This window comes from Delphinapterus leucas, chromosome 7 (genome assembly GCF_059928025.1).
Source record: "Delphinapterus leucas isolate spDelLeu-1000000601 "Yukka" chromosome 7, BTC_Dleu_Yukka2, whole genome shotgun sequence".
NCBI classification, from domain to species: Eukaryota; Metazoa; Chordata; class Mammalia; order Artiodactyla; family Monodontidae; genus Delphinapterus; species Delphinapterus leucas.
Genome location: NC_143135.1, coordinates 78,022,517 through 78,048,529, shown reverse-complemented (window position 1 = coordinate 78,048,529; position 26,013 = coordinate 78,022,517). Strand labels below are relative to the sequence as shown.

The following is a 26,013-nucleotide window of genomic DNA, read 5'->3' as shown; positions in this document are numbered from 1 at the left end:
TATTCATATTTATATGAACACAAATGTATATGTTAATATCACATGTGTATAATATGTACTTCCAATGTATGAACACATATGGATGAATGTATATATTTGGTGAATATACATATTGTTCATATATTGGGAATACACTCGCCAAAATTTCCACTGATGGGTTGAAGCATTGAGGAAGTTTGAAAACTGCTGCCTAGCCCTTCTCCTCGTCTGCTTATGAAACCTGAGGAGCTATTCACCTCAGTATTTTGCAATGACACAAGTAGGTTAGAGATGAATTTGTTTATCCCCCCAGAATAGCTATAAATGTGGTTGTAAAGACAATGTGGGTTTTCTGTAATCAGTGAAACTGAGGGAGTAAAGAGAGGATACTAAAATGTCTTGCTTTTGTCCTACAATGTTGTCAATAGACAACAACAATTTTTTAAAAAGGGAAAACTGAGGCCCAGAGAGGTTTATTAAATTGCTTAAGATAACAGATCTTATTACAAGCAAAGTAAGCATTTGAATTCCGGACTATTTGTCTTTAAATCTTGCCTCTTGCTATGAGAACTTGCTGCATTTGTTCTTTTCTTTATATTATTCTCAGGACATCATGGCCTTTTTCTCCATCCTTTCCTTTATCCAAATTCTCTTTATCCTTCAGGACTCAGCCCCCATCTCTATGAAGCTTTACTGATGATTCCAGTGCTTATTAATCAATCTCTTTTCCAAACTCCCAGTGTGAGCCTCGTTTACTGAGGGTTTACTCTGTGTCAGATATACAGACATTTAAAAGTATCTCCTCACACATCATTATGAGTCATTGTGATAGGCAGAATAATGGCTCCCAAAGATGTCCCCACCCTAATCCCTGGAACCTATGAATATGTTACATGGCAAAAGGAATTTTGCAAATTAAGGTGATGGACCTTAAAAAAGAGGGGTTATCCTGGATTATTTGGCTGGGCCCAGTCTAATCACATGAGCCCTTAAAAGTGGAAAAAGAAGACACTAAAGGCAATCAGAGATGTGACAGAAGAAGATGCAGGAGAGATCCACAGCATGAAAGGGACTTGACCCACTGTTTACTATCTTTGAAGATAGAGTAAGGGGGGGCCACATGCCAAGGAATATATCTGGTGTCTAGAACCTGGGAGCAGCCCTCCAATGACAGCAAAGGAAAGAAGACCCTAGTCCTACAACTGTAAGAATCTGAATTCTGCCCATATCCTGAATGAGCAGGAATGCATTCTCCCTTAGAGCTTTTAGAAAGGAATGAAGGCTTGTGGACACTTTGATTTCCACCTGGTGGGAGCCGGAGCCCAGAATCCAGCCAAGCCCACCTGGGCTTTTGACCTAGATAACTGTGAGATTATAAATGTGTGTTGTCTTACGTTGCTAAATTTGTATAATTTGTTACAGCAGCAGAAAACTAATACAGTTGTTACCTACAATTTCCAAGTAAAAATTTGAGCCATAGAAGAGTTATGCTCACACAACTCCCAAGTGTCTGAATTGACTCAAATATACTCTACTTCCTCTTGAATGGGCATGTTACATAGTCTCTTCTACTCTCTACTCAAGGGAGAGAAGCATATCTTAAATATCTTATGCATCTATCTTCTCTATATTACCAGCTATAGTCTAGGACACACAGACATCCTAGAGGGTGGACATTTGATGAGCTTTCCAGATGCCCCATCAGTGAAGGACTCAATACCCTGACAGCTGAGAGGGTTGTCAGTCGTGACCGTCAATCACAAGCCCCTTCAGAGATCATCCCAGCTATGGCGCCACCTTGCCCAAACACACACTCTTCGAGGGGTGGCCCACATGAAATCTCTAGTACATATCAGGGCATAAAGATCTGGCTGTGTTGACCCAAGTTGGGACAATGCTGAAGGATCCTTATAACTACAGAGCTCCCCATGGGGTCAGCTGAAACTGTTGTTAAGCTTACCTTGCATATCCGTTTCTCCCTACCCCATCCTGTTTCCATCTCCTTCCTTCCACAGGCCCATAGGTGTGGATCCCACGGGTACTTTTTACTAAACATTTTGCAAGTTAATCTGCTTCCCAGGGAAACTAACCTGTGACATCTAACTTTGGGTGGTTAGCATATCTAAAAGTTTATTTTACCTATTAATTTAGGTGAAATATTAGCTCCTTGCCACAAATTTCTAAAGTGGGCAGAAGACCTATTGGAATTGTTCTTGTAACTTCTATCCCTCAATTGATGAATTTGAGGGCTGCAGATGGCAAATTTTATAAGTAGCCTCACTTTGGTCAGTGTTTTAATATGCACGTGTAATATAATAAAGTAGGGTACAATATAAGAAACGAGGTGGTATTCTTACACGAGACATGCATCAGGCACTAGAGGGATAGAGGTACATTAGCATGCTTAAACAAAAGCCACACATTTCATGATGAGCTGGGAGAATTATATAGAAAGTTGATGAATACCTACCCTATTTTCCTCCCTGCCTCTGCAGCCTCGCTGCCATGTTCCTGGCCTGTGAGTTAATTTACTTGGGAGTGTTAAAACAAAAAGAGGTTCTTCAGCTGTGACTCTTTTCTTTCTTTTAGAAATCACTAAAGCCGGGCTTCCCTGGTGGCGTAGTGGTTGAGAGTCCGCCTGCCGATGCAGGAGACAGGGGTTCGTGCCCCGGTCCAGGAAGATCCCACATGCCGTGCCATGGCCGCGGAGCCTGCGCGTCTGGAGCCTGTGCTCCGCAATGGGAGAGGCCACAACAGTGAGAGGCCTGCGTACCACAAAAAAAAAAAAAAAAAAAAGCTTATATCTACATATCCTTTTAACTCAGCAACATCACTTTGAGCATTGTTTCCAATAGAAATTCTCACAGACAAGGATATATGTACAAAAGAATGTATTATGCTGCATTTTCAATAGCTAAATCAATAGAAATCAGTCAAAATTTCTGAAATGCTGGATATCACTGAACAAAATATACTACATATTATTAACCTGTTACCTCAGTGACAATAGCTGGTAATTACTGACTTAGTCTATGATCTCTTGTATGTTTTCAACCAATGGATTTTTATTAATATTCTAAAAGAGCTGAGTCCACATGACAACAAAAAAACACTGCAAAACAATTCACAATACTGAATGATATAAAATTAAAAATAGAAATTCACTGATGTCAGTCAAGTTCACAGACACTAAACTTAGAAGCCAAAATGTTAGTTTCTTTCCTTTGCAATCAGAAATGTGTAGTAATATGATCAACTTATTGAGTTCCAGAATGTATCAATATATCTAGGGCATTCATTCTGTGGGTGGTCTTGAATAATAAACTTAAAATAGACCAAGGAGACTTATTTTTATGTTTGATAACTTTTGCAGCATATAACCTCATGATGGCTTCTTGACATGCCAACTTGGCCGGGCTAGACTACAAAGGGGGAAGTGAGGGCAGCAGCATGTTTTAGCGTGCACACACCTCTGATTTTTCAGTCAGGCACTAAACTAATCCAAGTGGTACCATGAGCAGTTTTGCAGACGTAAGTCAAGTCTTTTATCGTGATTTTAAACTAGAGAGCTTACACTTATGTGTCTTCCTAGCTGCTGCTTGAGGGGCAGGCTCCTAATTAAACACACACTTACAGGCCGAATGTCATCCTCTCCAGGGAACTCTGGGCTAGTGCTGTCTTCAACCTCTTCCACTGAGGAGGTCCAGAGTGTCAGTGTCTCCTGAAGAGGAAACTGTACATTTGCATCTGGTGCTCTGATTTTAGTGACTGCTGCCATATGTAAAATATAGAAAAACAGAGAAATAAAATCAAATCACTTTCATGTCAGCATTCCCAAAACCACTTTATGACTAATTGGGAACACAAATTATTATTGTAGTAATTAACCTATATTGCCATACTTCACTTAGAAAAGAAGGGTGCTAGGGAAATTGGTTAAGAATTGAAAAATAATGACCTTGGGAATGCTTGTAACAATTGTGGTCCCCCATGAGAGAGAGGTTGTGCTTTTGTAGTTCAAGGTCATTTTAAAATCATGTTCATAAACATTTAGGAGCATCAACCACTGGAAACATATATATATGGTACATGTATCTTGGAAGACTTCAAGACAGGGTCATGATTCTCACTCCTTTCAAAAACTCTGCATTCTCAAGTTGATCGTTCAGTGAGAAATATATCAGGAAAGGAAGGTAAGGGTATGTGTTATTTCTTCAAAATGTTTCTTTGTCCTAGTTTTCCCATTGTGGTTATTGTTGTTTCTGTTTTGTTCGAAGGCAACCTATAAGTGACACTGTCCCAAAGGGGTCTCTGTGCTGGGGCCTTTCTCTACTGTCCCCCCTGAGCTGGGTTGGGGAGCACCAGGCAGAGAATCTCCTGTCCTGTTGCTGGGAGACACTGGGGGGCTTGATCAGATTTCCAAGTTTTCCAAGACATTTGCTAAACTCTCTAAGTGATGAAATCATCTTTCCAACTTCTTTGGTAAGTTAAAAATAAAAATCCATGATATCTAGAAACACATATGAAGGCCCACTTGAGGGTGGCTTTGTGGTATAATCAGTGGTTCTTGGTGAGAAGATGTTTGCAGAGATGGGTTTATGAAGATTATCCAAGGTGTTAAAGCAGCCTTGTCCTAGGTTTCAGGAAATCTCGTCATCCATATTAACCCTATTAGAAGACTGGTGAAATGCAATCCCTTGGAAAAAGCGGGTGGGGTTCAGAGCTCAATGTAAGGACACTAAAGGAGCCAAACTCATTCTTCTCCAGAACTGAGAGCCAGTGTTTGGAGCTCACCTGGCTCTGGAGACTTCTGAGAGCTACCACCACCACCCTTGGAAGCCTTGATCCCCGAGCGGACATTGTCTTATTACTTCTCCAGCAAGGATTGTTTCTACAGCACTTTCAGTGAGTATGCAGTTTACCATAGAGCAGTTTATGGGACTCTCCTGAGGGGAAGAAAACACAATTTCCTAATGTTAACAGAAAATTGAGGCTGTTTCATTGAAATAATCTTGTGTGCCAACTTAGTGAAATGACTGTATTTCTGTATTGCCATCTTGTCTTGGCATACATGTTGGAATTAATATGGTGATTAGTTTTAGTTATCTGATTTTGTTCATCTCTTAGTTATTCCTATGCATTACAAAGACTCAGAAAGTGGTTGTCTGATATCTTATACGTTTGTGTTTGATGTAGAGACTAAAAATAATTTTTAGGACTATTTGACTTCATGTGCAGTACCTATTACAGTCTACTTTAAAAGCGGAGTGTGCCTGTATACACAGGAGACATAATATTCTACACAACAGAACTAGGTAATGCATGCAATAATTTGGGAGAAAATATTGTTTTAAAGTGAAGTAAACTTTGTCTCTTCAGAAATGTGGGTTATTCTGACTGAAATTTTAAACAAACTAAGAAATGACTGGGCAAGAGAAAAGTGACACTTGCATACATGCAGAAATATAAGAAAGTTGAGGAACCTCTTTACTTAACTAGTACAGACACTAGGACCCAATATTTTAGCAAAATCAGTTTTAAAAAGCGTGATTTGTTTTTGGCGCTGATTATTACCATTACATGCAAACTGCATCTTACCACAAGGTGAAAGGGGTGCTTGATAACATTCTTTTTTTTTTTTTGGCGTTATGCGGGCGTCTCACTGTTGTGGCCTCTCCCGTTGTGGAGCGCAGGCTCCGGACGTGCAGGCTCCGGACGCCCAGGCTCCACGGCCATGGCTCACGGGCCCAGCCACTCCGTGGCATGTGGGATCTTCCCGGACCGGGGCACGAACCCGTGTCCCCTGCATCAGCAGGCGGACTCTCAACCACTGCGCCACCAGGGAAGCCCCTTGATAACAGTTTTAAAGACTGGGAAGATATAACCATTCTCTTTCATTTCTGGTTTGATGGATGAGTGTGCTACAGATGAGACAGGAAGGCAAACTCAACCGATTAGTATATCCATGTAAGTTGCTTCTGGTTAGAATAGGATCCAATCTGACAATGTTTAGGGTCCTCTTCATTATCTCTGAATTATTCAGAAAGTGTTTTGCAAAGAAAAACAATGTTTGTGGATCTAGATTCAGAATGAGATAAAAAAAGGACATCCAAAGAAAAATGCCTGACAATTATACGAAATAATAAAAATACAAGCTTAGTCAAGTATGCGGCGCTAAATCAATGACTGGCATTGAGCATCATGATTGATTGTTTAGGGCAATCAGGACCCACCACACAGAGCTATAAATTAGGTCAAACTCCTCGGCTCATGTTATCTAGAGGAAAATAAGATCTCAACAAACCTGAGGTTCTCCTTTAAGTAGGGAAAGGAGGGCAAGAAGTTGTGTCGGTTTGGCAGCTGGGAAATTTTTCTGCAGCTCTTGAGAGTTCTCTTTGTGTCTCAGTTTTCCATTTCTGTCAAATGAAAAATCCTTCCTAAAGCAGTGTATTGTTCAGTGACAATCTGAGTCTGATATTCCTTTTGGGCCTTTTTTGTCTTTGGGGTAGAGGAATACACTCCTGATTTCCTTCCCTCAGAAAAATGGACTCAGACATCCCAGAAGCCTTCCAGAAAGAGCTCACCTGTCTCGTGTGCCTGAATTACTTTCTAGACCCAGTCACCATAGGCTGTGGACACAGCTTCTGTAGGTCCTGTCTCTGTCTTTTCTGGGAGCAAGCCAAAGACCCTGCCAGTTGCCCAGTGTGCAGGCAACGATCAGAGCAGACAAACCTCAAAACCAATTTTCTTCTGAAGAATCTGGTGTCCATTGCCAGAAAAGCAAATCTCGGGCAATTCCTGAACTCTGAGGGACATATGTGTGGGACCCATAAGGAGACAAAGAAGATCTTCTGTGAAGCCAACAAGAGCTTGCTCTGTTTGTCTGCTCTCAAGGTCAGGAGCACAGGGCTCACAGACACCGTTCCACGGAAGAGGCTGCTGAGGAATGCTGGGTGAGTGATGTCTGTGCGAGCACGTAGAGAGCTGGAGGATGGTACAGCCAAGAGATTAAAAGGATATTACAATCAGGACTTCCCTGGTGGCACAGTGGTTAAGACTCCATGCTCCCAATGAAGGGGGCCCAGCTTCGATCCCTGGTCAGGGAACTAGATCCCACATGCATGCAAAGAGTGTATATGCCAGAACTAAGGAGGCAGCGAGCCGCAACTGAGACTTGGTGCAATGAAATAAATAAATTAAATAAATATTTTTTAAGAAAGGATATTATGATCATAATGATGATTAAACCCTCTCTTTACTGAGTGCCAGGTACGGACCGAGTTAGCAATGTCGAAGTTATGAAAAAATGCTGCAGCTTACCTGCCTTTATGGAACTTGTATCCAATGGCTGGGTGATAAAGTTAATTGAAATTCTTTGGGTGATACATTATTATGCTCAAGGCTCTATAAAGCCTTCATTTTGAGAAAGAGTCTTTGGCTCTAAAATCTACAAGTGCAAAAAGTCTTTTCCATTGGATACAGGTTTCCTGACTCTGGACAAAGAAGGAAGATGCAGTACATTGGAATTAGCAGGCAGCGAGCATCACTACATCCAAATTCTGATGCAAGATGCCAAACTACCTGAAAATTAGCCATGCTCAAGAAAATCCTGTTCCTTTCCCGAGATCTAAGATTCCCTGATGGTGTGTGGTTCTGTAGTGTGGAATCTTCTAAAACTGATCCATAGTGAGGCAGAATAGGGGAATGTGGTGATCTGTTACGGTCCTTCTAGTCTTCCTCTAGGTCCTGTACCTGACATCCCTGGGTACACTCCATCGTTTGGGTTCTGAAACCTCAATCTATTTGCTTTTCTGGTGTTAAAATTCAATTATTTTACAGGAGAAGCTGGCAAACGAAATGAGATCTTTATGGGAAAATATCCAAGAAATTGAAAGAAATCTCAAGAAAAATGGCAGAGGAACTGACCCTTGGATGGTAAGAGTGAGAATGTATTTCTCTTTGAAACAAGTTGAGGCAGACATGCTAGAAACTTGTCCCTGAATAATTTGAGGTGAAATCATCATGGGCCATGAAATTCTGAGAATGGGTTGAGCACCATTGAAAAACGTTGTCTATGTATCATTTGAACCCACAAAACCCGCCTCTTGGGTTTTTTAGAATCTAATGGATCAGTAACCACAACAAAAATCCTCTAGAAGAATGTGGCACAAGTGCTAAGGTGGAGGCACATGGAGTGATGTGGACGATTCCACGCCCATGATTCGGGATCCCAGGGAAAATTTCTCATGTTTAAGATCAATCCCACGTCTGAAGATCAAGTGGGTGTTTAAAAATCCGTGGGTTATTTCAGGCACAGATTTCTGTAAGTCATACATTCCAGAAAGTAAAGGGCATATCATTGGGAACCACAAGTGCTTCAGTCTGATTAGTACATGAGCCCAGGTGATACAAAGGAGACATGAACAGGAATTTAAGGGGTGTGCCTGTGATCGTGAAAAGCGACAGCTCACTAGCTAGAGAGTGACATTAATTCAAGTAGGAGAAAATGTGACATGTTAAAGAAAAACCTCAGGGAGAAAAGGAACAAGGAGAAAGACAGAGATGGAGAGTGAGAAAGTCAATCCATCAATACTGAGAGGGAATATGCAATGGAATGAGGATGAATGACCTTCCAAACAATATGGGAAGGAGGCTGTGGCCTCAGAGGGAGGACAGAACCTGTTTATACAAAAAGGGAGGGCAGAAAGAAAGGGCTATGGGGATTGGCACCTGTTTGAGGGCAGTAGGTGAGATTCTTAGGAAGATCTTTCCTGAGGATACTAACCCTGAGAGTAAAATGGAACATGGCTGCTCAGAGAGAAACTCGGGCTGTGGAGTTTGGGAGGTTTGAGATGAGAAACGAATTTACTTATTAACATTGAGGTGAGGATATTGCATATGAAGTAGGAATCACCCATACATTTCAATTGCTTGCATGGGGTCTTTCAGATTTGAAAGCAGGCATATGAAAGAAATGATCCATGAAAAGATTTTCTCCAGATGTTTCAGGAACTCATGAATTTGATGAAAGTGGTTTGAGGAAAGGGTGGGTTTGGCTCTTGATGTAGTTAAAAACAATGAAAAATAAGTGAGGGAAAGAGGAATAAATTGATTTTTTAGAAGATACGAATTTGGGATGGATGTAGCTTCTTGGGAGAGAACATGAATCAGAGCAAACTAAATGCGGTTGAAATCCATCTCACAACAGTTCTACGTGTATCGATATGGAGACATGATTAGGAAAACTTATCAGATGGTAACTCCATTTCTTCAGGAGGAAGAAAATTACTACTTAGGGAGTATTGTAAAAGAAAGCCAAAAGATTTGTAAGCAAATCAGAAAAAGACAAGAGGAAATGAGTGGAAAGAAGACAGACCTCAAAGTAATATACAAAGAGCTCATGAAAATGTCCTATAAACCAGATGTGGAGCTGCTCCAGGTAAGAACTGAGGACTGAAAATATTTTATCTGAAGCTCACACCTTCAATGACCATTAAATGGTACCAGGGGGATATTTATTCATCTCTTGCATTCTAAGGTGGGAGTCTCTCCTAGTTGGAAATATTATAGATGAAATGCAACTCATCCAAACCATGATTGAACAAGCTTTACAGAATTGTTATTATGGAGACTCCCCAGGAATATTCCCTTCTCAAAATCTCCTTTTGTAGCTTGCTTCTGTCAAAACCAGAAAGGAACAACTTATGTATTGTCATTCAGTTTTTTGATCTCCAGCTGGGCAATGGGAGAAACTTGGCAAAAGCTCATATATTTCCACCTCCTGTTGGGATATCCTAGGTTTGAGTTGCCTTTTTGGAGGGGCATATTACCCTTTTGGACAAGCCCTAGGAAAGACGAATTTACAGAGAGCTGAGGGTTGCAGCAATGCACAATCACTACCTTTGTCCTTTCTCTCTCTCTCACTCTCTCTCTCTCTCTCTCTTGCTCTTTCTCTTTCACCCTCAGGTTTGTTAATTTATTAAGAATTTAGATTCTTTCAACACATCGTGCCAGAATTTTCTTTAGGGAGAAAAAGGAAAACAGATTTTCCAGACTGTTTTCTTGTGGTGGTGATTAGATGTCTTCTGAAGTTTTCCCCAAACCAAATCCTGGTTGGCTATTTATAAGAAATCTAACCTTATATTTTTTTATTCTATTTTTGACAGGAATTGGGAGACAAACTGAAATGGTAAGTCTAATCTTGTGATGCTGACCAGGGCGCTGTGAAAGAGATCAAGCTGCATTTAACAAAGGGAACACATAACTTACTAGATAATACTACATGGCTTGTGTGTGCTTGTGTGGGGCCTGTTTTGCTGAGTATGATTTCCTGTTCCGTTTGCATCAGAACTGAGCATCAGAAGTTTGCTCCTGTGGCTTAGAGATGTATGTGCTGCAGAGCTCAATGCAGAAGTTTCTAAAAGGCCAGTTTTTTTCTGATTTAAATTTCAAAATCATAAACACACTGAACTGCAAGGACTAGTACTTCCCAAGCATTAGGTGAGAGAGGCAAGTGTCTCTGAGAAATGGGGGTGAAATCAGGTCGTGAATTAAAGTGAGAAAAAATTTCCTAAGAAAGGCATGATCCCATCCCATGATTGTGGAGAAAAGGATTTTGATAAGAGAGTTGAGCTGAAGGATGCTGACTTTTTCTTGAAGGCTGTGGTTAAGAAGTCCTGGCCAGCAGAAAGTTTAACCGCGTCTTCCTCCTGACAGGAGCGAGTCAGCACAGCTGCACATGCCTCAGCCTCTGCTGCCGGAACTCCGTGCACGACCCATCACTGGGCTGATGGACTGGCTCAACCGCTTCCGAGGTGAGTGTCACCCCATCGGTGTGTCCACCCTGCAAGGTCCTTCAATAATGTTTCCACAGACAATCTTTCCCTCTTCATCTCTCACCTTGTACAGAACAGCCTGCAAATAGGCAGGTATAGACATGTGTAGTCACAGAGTCATTAAAATCCTTACAAAATACATGCAGGCTGGTGCAGGGATAGATGTGATTCAGGCCTTATAACTTACTTATAAATTTGATAAATAATTTCTATAATGAAAAAAAGGGCATGCTCCAAAAATGGCTCCTTGAGCCCTAGAAATAGCATCACATACAATGTCAGTTGTTCACTGAATTCTAGAAAACGGGTTATTAATCCAGGATACTCCAATTTCAGGGTCTAAGTGCAGTTACTTAGAGGTCAAAAACATTTTTGCTTGAAAGTTTCTTGGCAATTGAATGTATGATGTGTTTTTTTCCATTGACATAATCAGAAAAAAATATATAAGCCACAAAAATTAGATGCAGAAACCAGGATTTGTGAACAACAACAAGGAAGCAAATTGGTGGTTGATGAGCCACATAGAGCTTCATGATCAACCTAAATCTGGAGGGTAACGTAGCAGGAAGTGGAAGACTAGGCCTCACGTTGGAACCACATATCAAAGGCGGAAATTCCTACAAGGAAACCACTTTTAAGAAGCCATCCTTAGGCTTTGTTTTTGCAGTGTCCATTTGCTAACTTAACTGAGATGCTAGAATGATCACCAGTTCTCTACTCTACAATGTATTTTTTTTCCCTGAGCAGTGGTAGTGGAGGTGGAGGTGAGTTATATTGTCATGGTCTTGGTGATCAGTGCCCGGTGTCCAGTCTTTTAGCTGTCAGGAAAAGTACCCAGCCAGAAGTAGCCATGACCTACCTATCCTGTATAATCTCTGAATTTTTAGGAAGTGTTTTCCATGGTAACTAGTTATCCGTTTCCTCAGCAGATATCCCGGCAAGATTTGAATCCAATGTTTCCAGTTAGAACTGCACTTCTTATAATCTTAAGGAGTTTTTTTTGTGTTTCTTTTTTCTCCCAGTGAGACCCTAGGTGGACCCTCTTCTCTCACAGACATAATTTTATTTTTAACATTGATTTTGACTGGAGTATTCTCTCATCTCTCCACAGTAACAATTTCATTCAATAATGAAGTAAGCAGCCAGCACATCAGGCTGTTTGATGATGCAAGAAGTTTGAAGTATGAGCATGACACCCTCTATGTGTCTTTGGATGGCAGAACATCGCAGTATTTTGCTGCATGGGGATCCCAGGGCTTCACTTCTGGCAAACAGTACTGGGAGGTGGATGTGGACAGCTCTTGGGACTGGGCTGTAGGCGTGTGTAAGGATTCCTGGACAAGGAAGGATGACGGCATACTGAAGGAATCCAACAGGGACAACTTTCTCCTTGTGTGTGTGAAGGAGGGTCATCATTACCGTCTCTGGACCACCATCCCGGACACTCCTCTGTACATAGAGAAACCTCAGGGCAGGGTTGGCGTGTTCCTTGATTTTGACAGTGGGAGTATGGGTTTTGTGGACGTTGCCAGGCGCTCCCTCCTTTGGAGGTACGAGGATGGCTTGTTCACTTTCCCTGTCAGGCCTTTCATTTGCACTGGCCACCCGTGAGCAGGGCTAAGTCAGGACCCGGACTGGATGCTCAGGACTCCTTCTCTGAGGGAACCCTTCTCAGCTGCAGCAAATCAAGGTTACTTCATTGTCTTTAGGCTCTTTCTACTGCAATGGAACCTCCTTTTATTGCTATTTGTTATAAAGACAGTGTCAAATGCAAATTTTGTTGGTGTCTTCCATCTTCCTGACAATAAAAGCTTGCCTGACAGACATTTGTCTGGAATATGGGACGAGGCTGTTCACCTGTGTTGTGAGCTTGCTCAACTCACCGAAGTGTGGGCGTGTGCTTCCCACTTCCTGATACCAGTACAGGAACCCAGGGCTTACACAGCATGGACAGACGTGGTCACCAACCAGACCCACGTCAGCCCCCAACTTTCTCCTCCTTCCTCATGATCTACTCTGTCCTACACATCGGTTAACCCTCAGGGTGAAAACCGATCTGACAGAGAAATCTCCACTGACCCTGGAGACGGGGATAAGTCTTCTTTTCTTAGAGAACCCAGAATTTGCAGGTCCTTTTCTTTTACAATAATATAAGGGAAAAGACCTAAAGAAAGGAAGTGCCTCATGAGGGGCACTGAACAAATCTTTGCCTGAATAAATTAATAAATAGAGAAAACAATTATCTTATTGGAAAGGAGATTTGCAATAAAACTTAGGGACTAGAATCTAAAAGTTTAAATTTTCAGGATTTGAAGGTGGATGTCAAAAACTGATTAGATTACACACATTGAGCTTGAGCCCAGTTGATTTTTAATTATCTCGGAAAAGTGCATCTGTGTGTTGGAGGCTCTGTTAGTGTAGATACTAGAAGTGTGAGGGTGATTGTGTTTATTGCAATCATGGTGGTCTTATGTTATTGTTTTATATTATTTTAATTTTACTTAGGATCATCACCTAGGCCACGAAGGATGAGATGTTAGGACAGGGAACATTGTCTGTTCCCATTTTACCATCATACGATAGAGCATTGGTTTTTTATTTAAATGTTGCTGCCCCACACTGAATTGTATATTCACCATTGTAATTCCACCACTAAATCTACTTCCTGAATATATTATGATAAGTTTTTCAATACTGGTTAATTAAATTTACTATCCAGCCTACGTTATAAAACTTACTGCATCCTAGGGCTTCCCTGGTGGCGCAGTGGTTGAGAGTCCGCCTGCTGATGCAGGGGACTCAGGTTCGTGCCCCGGTCCGGGAAGATCCCACATGCCGTGGAGCGGCTGGGCCCGTGAGCCATGGCCGCTGAGCCTGCGCGTCTGGAGCCTGTGCTCCGCAACGGGAGAGGCCACAACAGTGAGAGGCCCGCGTACCACACACACACACAATATATGTATATATGTGTATATATATATATATATAGGACATTACAAACCCATTAAAAGAAGTATGCCAAACATGCTTATTAAAAACCCTTTAAGGAAACAAAGACAACGCAACCAACAAATTTACTCTCTGTGCCCAGTGGCCCTTTCCGATTTCCCTGCCTGTGTTCCCAATAACTGGAACTCGGAGTGCTTACCCCAGTGGGAGGACCCTGGCCTCACCCATGGGCAACTGTGAGGACCCAACAGGGTAAGGCAGCTAGGCGTCTGTGAGGGAACCTGGCACTCCTGGACCTGAGCCCCCAGAACCTTAGACCCTGAGGGCCCCACTGCCGACAGGACGAAGTGGGAGGCACACACGAGGGGTCTGACCAGCTTTCAATAATTTACCTATCAACAGGAATCTTTCTGCTACTCCCTCGCACCCCTGTGTGCTTAAAGTTTGGACTTTTATTTATCTGTTTTTTCTAAACACTTAGCTGTATGACACTAGCTGTAATGTCTCCCTGGGGCCTTCCTTGCTGGCTGTCTTAAGTTCTTATGATTGAGAAACTGTGAGGCTCTGAATTTGGACTCACGGGAAGGTATTTACAACAGCTTTATGTAATGGAAAGATGCTGCAGTGAAGGGGAGGTTCAAAGCCCGCACACACACATGCATGCACGTACACACGGGTTGGCTTCCATAAAGCTAGAGTGGAATATTAAATATCAAGTACTGAATTTTTAAGTGTACACTTAAGAACTTATCCTTAACTTTACATATACATAGATAACAGAGTGGTCACTAAAAGCACCTTAACTTCAGGACAGATGGTAAGTTTTGAGGTTCTTATTTCAACTGTTCTATGTACAAAATGCCCTAGAAGCAAAGAAACGCTTCAAGAAATACGCAGAGACAAACATGATGTAAAGTGCGACTGGCCTCCTCATAGCGTCCCTGGAAGATGAAGAGCCTAAGCACTTGGAAAGCTGCCGTTAGCAGGCAGTGCGAGCTGACAGGGAAGCTGTGGTCTGCACTGATCCTCTCCGACAAACTGAATAGTACCTCTTGGTGTCTACTTCCTTCCCTTATATACACACTCACCAGGTTGGTCACCATGAAGGCCCACAGCTCCTGGTGACTGGTGAGCCGCAAAGCTGTGGTGAACTGGGCTTTAGCGCTGTCCATGCAGTTGACAGAGACACAATACAAGCCCGGCAGTGTATGCTGAGTGGTTGGAGCAGAGCCAGGGGGGTTGCTGGCACAGCTGACAGACCTGGGAGATCTCCTGCAGTGCAGTGGCCTTATGTCCTGTCACGAGCCTGCACGTGATGATGTGCTCAAGCAGGATTACTTGGAAGGAGGACAGGATGGGGCTGCAGTAGAGCACCTGGAGCTTCTCCAGCTACATGAGGGTCTTGTCTCTGGACTTCTGCACTTTCTCTAAGTAGCCGGCTTGCATGGAGTGCATCACAGTCACCAGGTAGACAAGCAAGCACATGTGCTCCTTGGGCAGCCAGTGGAAGAGGTTGGCGTGGTTGCTGGGCACTGTCTTCTCAGGTGCAGTATGGAGATGGTGTGGATGCACTGCGACAGCTGCTTCAGGCACCGCTTCACGCTCTTTACCTGACCAGCACCCAGGTAGTGGGTAACCTGGAGCACCAGGAAGAAGACACACAGAGACTCTTTTCTGGATGGGGTTCCCATGCCAGTTCTCAACTATCTGTCCACAGAGAGTCAGCAATGGGTGGACTTCCTGCAACTCACGCTCCGTCAGCTGCAGCATCCCTTTGCTGAGCAGGACCAGTGGCCGTGTGTACTCAGATCCCACCACCCGGAGGGTTCTCGGCCTCCACACCCAGGAGGTCGCAGGCTGACACCAAGTCCTCTTGGTCCTTGGGCCTCTTTTGTCCTTGGGGAAGAGGAATAAACTCCTGATTTCCTTCCCTCAGAAAAAATGAACTCAGACATCCCAGAAGCCTTCCAGAAAGAGCTCACCTGCCTCGTGTGCCTGAATTACCTTCTAGACCCAGTCAGCATAGGCTGTGGACACAGCTTCTGTAGGTGCTGTCTCTGTCTTCTCTGGGGGCAAGCTGAAGACTCTGCCAGTTGCCCAGTGTGCAGGCAACGATCAGAGCAAACAAACCTCAAAACCAATTGTTTTCTGAAGAATCTGGTGTCCATTGCCAGAAAAGAAAATCTCGGGCAATTCCTGAACTCTGAGGGACATATGTGTGGGACCCATAAGGAGACAAAGAAGATCTTCTGTGAAGCCAGCAAGAGCTTGCTCTGTTTGGTCTGCTCTCAAGGTCAGGAGCACAAGGCTCACAGACACCGTTCCACGGAAGAGGCTGCTGAGGAATGCTGGGTGAGTGATGTCTGTGCGAGCACGTAGAGAGCTGGAGGATGGTACAGCCAAGAGATTAAAAGGATATTACAATCAGGACTTCCTGGTGGCACAGTGGTTAAGACTCCATGCTCCCAATGAAGGGGGCCCAGGTTCAATCCCTGGTCAAAGAACTAGATCGCACATGAATGCCCCAAATAAGAGTGCGCATGCCACAACTAAGGAGCCAGCGAGCCACAACTAAGACCTGTCACAATGAAATAAGTAAATTAAATATGTTATAAAAAAGGATATTTGATCATAATGATGATTAAACCCTCTCTTTACTGAGTGCCAGGTACAGACCTAGTTAGCAGTGACAGAGCTATGAAGAAAATCCTGCAGCATACCTGCCTTTATGGAACTTGTATGCAATGGCTGGGTGATAAAGTTAATTGAAATTCTTTGGGTGATACATTATTATGCTCAAGGCTCTATAAAGCCTTCATTTTGAGAAGGAGTCTTTGTCTCTAAAATCTACAAGTGCAAAAAGTCTTTTCCATTGGATACAGGTTTCCTGACTCTGGACAAAGAAGGAAGATACAGTTCATTGGAATTAGCGGACAGCAAGCATCACTACATCCAAATTCTGATGCAAGATGCCAAACTACCTGAAAATTAGCCATGCTCAAGAAAATCCTGTTCCTTTCCTGAGATCTAAGATTCCCTGGTGGTGTGTGGTTCTGTAGTGTGGAATCTTCTAAAACTGATCCATAGTGAGGCAGAATAGGGGAATGTGGTGATCTGTTCCGGTCCTTCCAGTCTTCCTCTAGGTCCTGTACCTGACCTCGTTCCCACCTCAGGATCTCCACCTACCCCACCCTATTTACCCTTCAAGTCTGTCTTCAAATGCCACTCCCTTACACTAGCCTAAGTTTATACTTCATTTTATCTTCCTTTAATATACTCCCTTTTTTCCCCTTTCACACACTGACTCAAATTTTAACTACGATTCCTGTAGCATTTATTCAGTTCCTTGCTCCCTGACTATAACCTTCATAAGGGTAGGCATGATGTCTGTCTTGTTCATGGCTACTCCTCAGTACCTAAAACAAGTGTCAATAAATAAGCAACAAAATAATCAAGGAATGTATTCAGGTGTATTATTCACAGTATTGAAAATATGTTTACAGATTGAAAGGCAGAAAGTCTTAAATCACAGTGACAAAATTCCAAGTAAAAATATTGTTTGCTAGTAGATATGAATTTAATCATCTAGAGTGATTTCAGGGAATCCCATATAAATCTTAGACCGACAACATTTTATTTTCATTCTTAGCTTTCCATTTATTCCTGCCTGTTCTCTCCTGTTACTGGCTAATTAAAAGTCTTACTATTCATCTATATTAAGATTTTCTACTTCAGGGCTTCTTCAACATCAGAGCAATTGACAGTTGGGACTGGTTTTTCCTTTCTTGTAGGTCTGCCTTGTAGGATGTTTAGCAGAATCCTTGGTCTCTACCCATGAAATATCAATGGTAACTTCCAACTGTGACAACCAAAAATTTTTACACATATCAACAATTGCCCTCTGGAAGAAAAAATCACCCCCATTTGAAACCACTGCACTAGTTGATGGAAAAAAGTAGGTGAGACATTGATAATGATGAAATAATATTTGTATTTTTAGGTATGACAAGAAAATTTAAACATAAACTTCTCTTCCTCTGTTTGTCTGGGCCTCCTCTCTCCCTCCCTCATGTGCAGTGTGCATCTGCATTCCACACTAACTAGACCTCCTCAAACATGGGGGTGCCCACTCGAGCATAAAGATCGTTTTCTTCCCTTTCTTCTAATGTTGGCAATGTAACTTCTTGAAGAAGAGTATTCTTTCTCAACTCTGTAAGGGATCATAACGACTTGCTGCTCACTTTGTATGAGTTACCTGGACTGTATATCTTTGGTGAACTTTATATAAAATATCGATATGTCATTTTGATGTATGATCCCTTTGTCCTGAAAATTTATGTGACTGTTCCTTCCATTTCTAACAGGTGGAATAGTTCTCAGAGCTTCTGAGGATCCGTCTCCTGGGTTATACTCCTCAGTTTGGCTTGAGTAAAATGCTCTTTTTTTTCCTTATCTTGATTGTTAACTGAATTTTCATTGACAACAAGATCCATAAAATAGTTTATATAGATATGCTAACTGATTCCTAAAGTTATATATAAAATCTAGAGCATGTAAGGCAGTAACACAGAAGATAGTGGAAAACTTGCATGTAAGAATATAAATAAATAATAATATGGAAGAGAAATGCAAAAAAAATTAGTTATACAGTCCAGCCACACATTACCTAAAACAAGACACACTTTTTTATATATACAGAATTACAGATTTGTGTTCAAGGATAGGATGTTGAGGGGAATAATAGACTCTATGGTAATGTTTTTACCTGGTTGATGAAGAACAATGTTACCACAGAATTGTTGAGAAATGATGTCAGATTAGTCTGAACATTTATTGAGGCAACGGTTCCTTCACTCCATATGAGAAGCTTCCCTGGACTCTAACTCTCTAGAAACTGTGCTGATCTTCCAAGCACAAGGCTCTACATATCAGACAAATTTTTCTTCATCATCCTTTTTTGATTTTCACAGGCTGCTTCCTTTCAGTAAATGTGATTTTTCTACTTAAAAGGATTATGTTAATGCAGGTTAGTTGTGGATGTTTCCCAGGTATCTTGGAAATGAACCATTGGTGAGGGGAGAAACTCACATAGGAAGAATTCCTCGTGGCTGCAGATAAAGTAACATGATGCTTTTCCTAAAATGGGATTGAAGGAAACAATTGCTACTAATCTCCTTTCCACACAGCAACAAGTCTCTCTTCTTCCAATTTTTTTAGATTTTCTTCCTATCTTTTAAAAAAAAGGTATTTCCTTATGATTTTCTCTAGTAAGAAAGCAATAAACTTAAGCCCTTCCCTTTAAAACAGTGGCATGCTTGTACAATTCAGAGTCCCCCAAAGTTTGAAAGTTTTCATGCTCTAAAAGACAAATGTTTTAGGTGAACAGAAATTAAATCCTATAAAAAAGATAGAAAATTAAGAGATAAAATGTTTAAAAAAATATTCTATTAAAAATGTAATAAAATATCAAAGAGATATGAGGAAATTTGACCAAAATCACACATCAGGAGTTGAGCTGGGGACGAAAATCATATTTTCTGCATTTTTCATTATCTAATAACAGGAACTATATTTAACATAATCTTGAATCCTTAGTCACTAGCAAGGAATCAAAGGAAAGCCGACAGGAGGAGAACCTGGGCAGTCATCTCCGCTAATTCTTAGTATCTTTAGCTGCAGTGATAAAGGTCAACTATACGGTGCTGGTAAAATCGAGCTCACATGGTAAGCACTCAGTTTATGCTTTCAAAGTACCATTTATTTCCTTTATTTTGCCATTATTCCGCTCATTTTCCTTAATGTTTCTTTAAAATTATAGCTTTCCCAGGAATTTATCATGGGCCATGTTCTCTTCTCACTTTATACATTCTCTGTTTTACATGTTTATCTCCCTGTTTAAACTACACATATGCTGAATTTTCTGTATCAGTTTTTTTATTTCCATCGATAATCTTCTCTGAAGATTTTTTTTTTTTGCAGAATCTTCTTTTGAAAAATCTCTGACACACACACACACAAGAAAAGAGACCAGCTAAATAAATAAATAACCTCTTCTGGGGATGAGAAGACTCACATGATGGGTTTAACTGGCAATGTTCCCAGTGGTCTCACCTTGATTTTATTACTCAATTGTAAATATGACCCAGATGACATTAATTCTAATAAAGGTCATCAAAACTGAAAGATGTAGAAACGTCTTTAGAATAAGAAATTCTTGATATTATAGCTACGAAAATGTATCCAGTACACATTTTCCTCACCTTCCAATCAAAGACAAGTCCAAAGGCCCACAGTAGCTAATTCTGCCAGTATGTACAACTAAATGCAAACTAAATAAGAAGACTATTAGCTATAAAACTTTCTTTGAAAAGGGGCAAAATTAAGCTTATGAAATTCAAGGTGTAATGACTGTTGCTCACTGAAATTTGAGTGTCAACAGAAAGCACTCAGGAATTTTAGGTGGAAATGGAAAGAAGTGATGAGTTGAAGGCAAATAAAGTAAAATTATACAATCTGAGATCACCTGGGGAGATGCAGTTTGTCAAAAGAAGCTGATAAAGAAATTTGTTAGTTAATGAAGGGCTACATGAAACAGGGGACAAGAGTAGAGAGAACGTGTTCTATGAAAGCTAGGTAATATAGATGGACAGAATAAGGGCACATTTCTGATAAGCATTTCCAAATTTGGAGAATCAATTCTGACTTAGCCTTCTATTTAAGAGATTCAAAGATAAGTAGGTATTCCTTGTCCATGACCCTTAGGAGCCAGATGCTAAAAAGGTGAACACTTGACATCTTGGCGATGGTGAAAAGCAGAGTTGACTCTTCTGGAGAACTCATTCCTGGTTCTAACCCAGAACACTATGACATCGTTCTTGTTGAAGATCAGTTTATTTTCATGGAACATAACCTCATGTATATTTCTTCTGCTGTTCTTATCATTGAATTTTTGTCTTCTAAACCAAACCAAGCCAAACAAACAAAAGCTTTTAATGTGCATCCAGCACTTCCAGATAAGTTTCGAAGCTTGGTGTGTCATGTGCCTAATCTTGACCCAATAGGGTGGAAACACAACTGCTTTGGAACACAGTACATTATTTTCTTACACTTAGATCCCCTTGCTCAGGATATTTTCTCAGGATGGCTAAGAGATGGCATCAATAAGCTCTTTTTTGTGCACTTAGAAAAAAGCCAGTTATTGAAGATATCAATCTTCCTCTTGATTACCTGTTATATATGAACGGACACGTGAAAGAAAAACAGCCTCTGGGGGCTTTCCTGGCGGTCCTCTTCCACTTCAGTGTTCCATCCTTGGTCAGGGTACTAAGATCCCGCATGCCACTCAGGGCAGCCCCCACTAAAAAAAAGAAAGAAAAAAGAAAACCAGCCTCTGAGTCACAGTCTTTGTTAGAGCAAATCAGCCTGTCCCCTAACTCATTCGAGAGATTTTCACTTGCCCTGAGTATCTGAAAGAAGTGAACTCTCAGTTTCATGGAATTTAGCACATTACAGTTTATGCAATTTTTTCACATTTCAGTCATCATTTATCCCATGACCATACACCAAGCTATTTTCTTTGTTTTGATTTCATGGTTTCTTTCTTTTCTTTGTTTCCTCCTTTATTCAGTTTCTTTTTCTTCTTTCTTACAGGATATATGTATCATTCTATTTCTAGAAATGTGAATTCTCAATCGTGTGTATTACCCTTTCAAATGCAAATCTGTTTTGTTTTTGTCAGTGCATGATGTTTATATCGCCTAATGCTAAGTGATTTTATATATATGCCTATTTAAATCCTGTCTCATGAAAGACAAATATCATATGATACCGCTTATATGTGGAATCTAAAAACGGGTACAAGTGAACTTATCTACAAAACAGAAATAGAGTTACAGATGTAGAAAACAAACTTATGATTACCAGGGGGTAAGTGTGGGGGAGGGATAAATTGGGAGATTGGGATTGACATATACACACTACTATATATAACACAGATAACTAATAAGGGCCTACTGTGCAGCACGGGGAACTCTACTCAATACTCTGTAATGGCCTATATGGGAAAAGAATCTAAAAAAGAGTGGATATAAGTATATGCATATCTGATTCACTTTGCTGTACACCTGAAACTAACACAACATTGTAAATCAACTATACTCCTATAAAAATTTTAAAAATAAAAAAAAAATAAATCCTGACTGTCTAAGTCTTGTTTTCTGTTTCCCATCACTAGGCATATTTATCTTACACTAATATATATTTGCCATCCTGAGGAAATCTCAAAATCCAACCTATAGAATAAAATTACAGTATAGTCATTTCAAATCTCAAAATAATAGAATTTCCTCGGCCTATGAATCTGGAAATCAGTTTATTTCTTACATTTTGTTGACATTATGATTTATTATTTTCAGTCCTATTATGTTACCTGTATTTTGGAAAACTTTGTTAATGCCAGAAAAATATTGTTTATATGGGCTCTTTCATTTATTTATGCATTCATTCACCACATTTTTATAGTATTCTACGTTTTAAGCATGTGTAAGATAGTGGGAAGATAGTAACTAAAAAAATACTGTCCTTACCTTCTTACTATTTTCAGTCTAGTAGTATCCAAGCATCTAAGCATCCACCAATTTAATGAGAGAAATGGAGAGTAACATATTGTATCCTTGGCACATACTTGGCCTTCAATAGACAATGGAGGTCAACTAAATTACTTAATTCAGTAAGGGGACATAGCAGGAATGGGATGAAACCTAGAAGCAGTAGCCTTATATTCTGATAGAATTCTCATTCTTATTCAGCACATTTCAACATAAATACACTTTAAAAATTAAGGTTAAATTGGATATTTAGCAAAGTTTACAGTGACCAGTATCCTACTCTCAGACAGCAAAATCTGCTTCTCAGGTGGTAGGACAAAGATTTAAGCACCAATGCTACCTAGCCCTCTCTCTGAGAGTCATGAAAATTATTGATTTTAATGAGTCAGGATCCCAGTACATGAAAGTTAGAGAGCTTTAATAGACACACTACTGTCAATGCCAATCCGGCAACACAGGCAGGACGGGGCCACATTTTCAACTCAAAAAGAATAATGCATATGTGTGCCAGGTGAAATTAGATGTATAATCAAAGAAATATTGTGCCAGACCATGCCATATATAGGTATATATGGAACTCTGTTTAATCAATAACATATTATCTATCAATATATCAAGTTCTGAGTAATGTAATTTCAAAAACTGTGGAATGGTGAATGTACAGATAGAAACGGAGGAACATTCTAGGTTTAAATCTGGACAATGGTTCTCAAACTTGACTGCACGTTAGAATCACCTGGGGAGTTTCTAAAACTCCCCAATTTTAGGCTATGCCCCGGAACATTACATCAGAACTTCTCTGATGGGACAGAGGCATCGCCGTTTTCCAAAACTCCTCAGGTGATTCCAACGCTCCGGCAAGTTTGAGAATCAGTGGTTTAAAATTCTTCACACATCCCCTACTCACCTCAAGGTGGAAGATTTGAATGATCAGGCATGAGCACTTACCATTTGTTTTTTTCTTCCCTTTGCCCTACCTCAGTGATGATCAGGCTTTATGTGCCCCGGGAATTACTTCATAGCATAGCAGACTCAAGTCATAGTTAATTCATCACGTATCTTGTTAATGGGTGTGTGGGGAGGAAAATTTTTTCTTTCTTCTCTTCTAGGTTCTTTGGCTGCTCTAATAATTAAATTGACATATGGCAGATCAACTGGAGAAAAACAAATTTGATTCATATGTATGGGAGCTCATAGAAAAATGAGACTCAGAGAAGTGACCCAAGTAGGCAGCTTTTATACCTTTTAGACAAGAAACAATACATTTGTGAAAAATTGACAAAACAAAGAAGTTTTGTCTTAGGGTATTAAATTAGTAAACTAACACAGTTTGTTTATGCAGCCTTCTTAGCTTTCAGTTTCCTATCTTTGGTGGTTAGAATATCTCTCTACATTCTGTTAACAGGAGGATACCTTTTGTATGGGAGATTTATTTCCTGCTTTCAGGGGGACAACGAAAGTTCAGAGTGTCCTCCTTGGTTGTCTCTTAAGTATAACCAGAATGTCAAAGTGGCACATTTTAGGGTGGCCTGCACTGAACCACATCAAGTGATAAGTTCAGATGTACTAGGAACACATCCTATTACCACCATATGCAAAATTTTAGATCTTCACATCCTGAAAAGTATGAATTCACTACCCTCTAATCTTAAATGATCACACTTAAAATTATGAAGAGGTGAGTAAGAAGCATCAGAAGCTCTGGTTAATGTGTAATGCAGATGCACACGGCACATTGTGGGGAGAGGAGGCCTAAACAGACACTGAAAGGGAAATTTACGTTTAATTTCTCTTGTCCTGCCTTAAAATATAAATTTTATTTCATCAGTAGTTACAGAGGACAAAAGCAATTTTCAAAGAAGCTGGACGGGGAGCAGGCACTAGAATGGGAAGAGGTGGGTGTCAAAGGAAAGCTTCACTTGACGACTTGTACAGGGTGCCCGCAGCTGGTTCCTCTGACTGTCATACTTTACCAAAATTTTTTAAAATACAAAATATTTTTAAAAAAATAAAAATATTTATGAGGTCAGAGCAAGAGTACAAATTGAGGTCCACATACCACATGTCAAATATTTAAAATGTCTAACTACAGCTAGCAAACTGCTAATAAATATTCTTATCCTCACACTTTGGCAAACATTTAACTTCATAGAGACATGGAAGGCTGGTTGATATTTATAGTTGTTGGACCTTGTCATGGTGCTGACATGGTTCACCTAGGGGAAAAGCAACTCAGGCAGAAAAAGCTCAGCAGCCCCCGGTTCAGGTGGGGAATTTGGGAGTTCCTGATAGGAGAAATTCTAGGAGGTAAAAAAATGTGCAGACTCCTCTACCTGTAGGATTGGATTGGGTATATCTGGAGAACACCAGAGAAATGCTCTACTGCCCAGGACACAGGCAACTCTTCCACCCATCACTGCTTTTTTTCTCTGAATTTAAGAGGGGAGGACTTCCTTGGTGGTCCAGTGGCCAAGACTCCACGCTCCCAATGCAGGGGCACCAGGTTGGATCCCTGGTCAGGGAACTAGATCTCACATGCTGTAACTAAGACCCGGCACAGCCAAATAAATAAATACATAAATAAATAAATAAACATATTAAAAAAAAAAAAAGAGGGGAGAATGTTCTGTTCAGCGACCTTGACAGAAAAAGTGCTCTGCCCCCATCCCCACAACTACTAGGCTCTCACTTCCCTTCCTTCCGTATTCCCATAGTCCACACCTTGCCCATTTTACTGACTCCATGCAGTGATGTTGGAGGGTCAGGAGAACTGGGGGACTTGCTGCTTCCAAAAGGTGACAATCCATTTTGCCCACACTCTGCCCCATGAATAGTTACCTGCTCAGCTGGGTCTCCTCCAGCTGAGACCCTGTCCTATGGCTCCAGAACCAAAAGGCACCTCCTGCCCTATCCCTTAATAGCTAAACCCAGGGAAACTCCCAGACCTCAAAGGAAGAAGAGGAATGGTGACCTCTTAGGGGAATCATGCATATGCACAAAGTGGGACATCCTGGAAAATGGGGCTCCCTCCCTCCATCTCTCATCCAGCTCAGACTGTTGCTGGACCCAAGGGTTTCTGCATAGCCAAGGCAGTGCTCTAAGAACGCTGTGCCAAGCTCTGAGCTGATTCTTCAGAATCCACAGTTTGGTTTTCCGTGACTGCACGAAGAATATTTGGAACCAGTGGTAACTAGGATGGAGGTTGGCTCAAGGTGGCAAATAACTCCCCGCATAAACAGAGAACTAAATGGACTGAGACATAAGTCGATATAAACTCCATACATGAGTACAACTCCTCTTCCCTTCCCTTGGCCCAGAGGGTCGCTGAACTGGGGCATCTCATCCTTTCTCTACTGCTCCCCCTTAGCTGGCTTAAGGCACACCAGGCAGAGAATCTCCAGTTCTGCTCTCGCTGGGAGGCCTTGGGGGGCTTGATATGGAGTGTGAGGGACAGGAGAAATCTCCATTCTGGTGGCCAAAAATGCTGTTACGTTAAAGTCTTACACTGAGATACAAAAATAAATCAATCAGTAAAGCGCATCCTCCAATACAGAATATAAACAAACCTCAGGTAAAATATTTCCGAGTTTTCCAACAGGTTTTCTAAAGTCACTAACTGATGAAACAATGTGTTCTAGCTTTTTTGT

The 26,013-nt window shown here is 41.0% G+C and overlaps 1 long non-coding RNA gene and 2 pseudogenes across 2 annotated transcripts in view; 2 read left to right on the top strand and 1 right to left on the bottom strand.

The window, feature by feature from the left end:
* Positions 1 to 4,386, top strand: part of LOC149748773 (uncharacterized) — a 34,962-nt gene extending 30,576 nt beyond the window's left edge. Inside the window, exon 4 of the long non-coding RNA XR_016393900.1 lies at positions 2,569 to 4,386. This is a non-coding gene — a long non-coding RNA (uncharacterized LOC149748773). The remainder of the gene's footprint in view (positions 1 to 2,568) is intronic.
* Positions 4,386 to 13,659, top strand: LOC149748772 (tripartite motif-containing protein 43-like; annotated as a pseudogene). The gene is made up of 8 exons (XR_016393899.1): positions 4,386 to 4,461; positions 4,747 to 4,884; positions 6,489 to 6,932; positions 7,819 to 7,914; positions 9,254 to 9,418; positions 10,146 to 10,168; positions 10,696 to 10,793; positions 11,926 to 13,659. The product of XR_016393899.1 is annotated as a tripartite motif-containing protein 43-like (transcript).
* On the bottom strand, positions 12,933 to 25,173 carry LOC149748771 (MAU2 chromatid cohesion factor homolog pseudogene; annotated as a pseudogene).
* Positions 25,174 to 26,013: the final 840 nt, after the last annotated feature.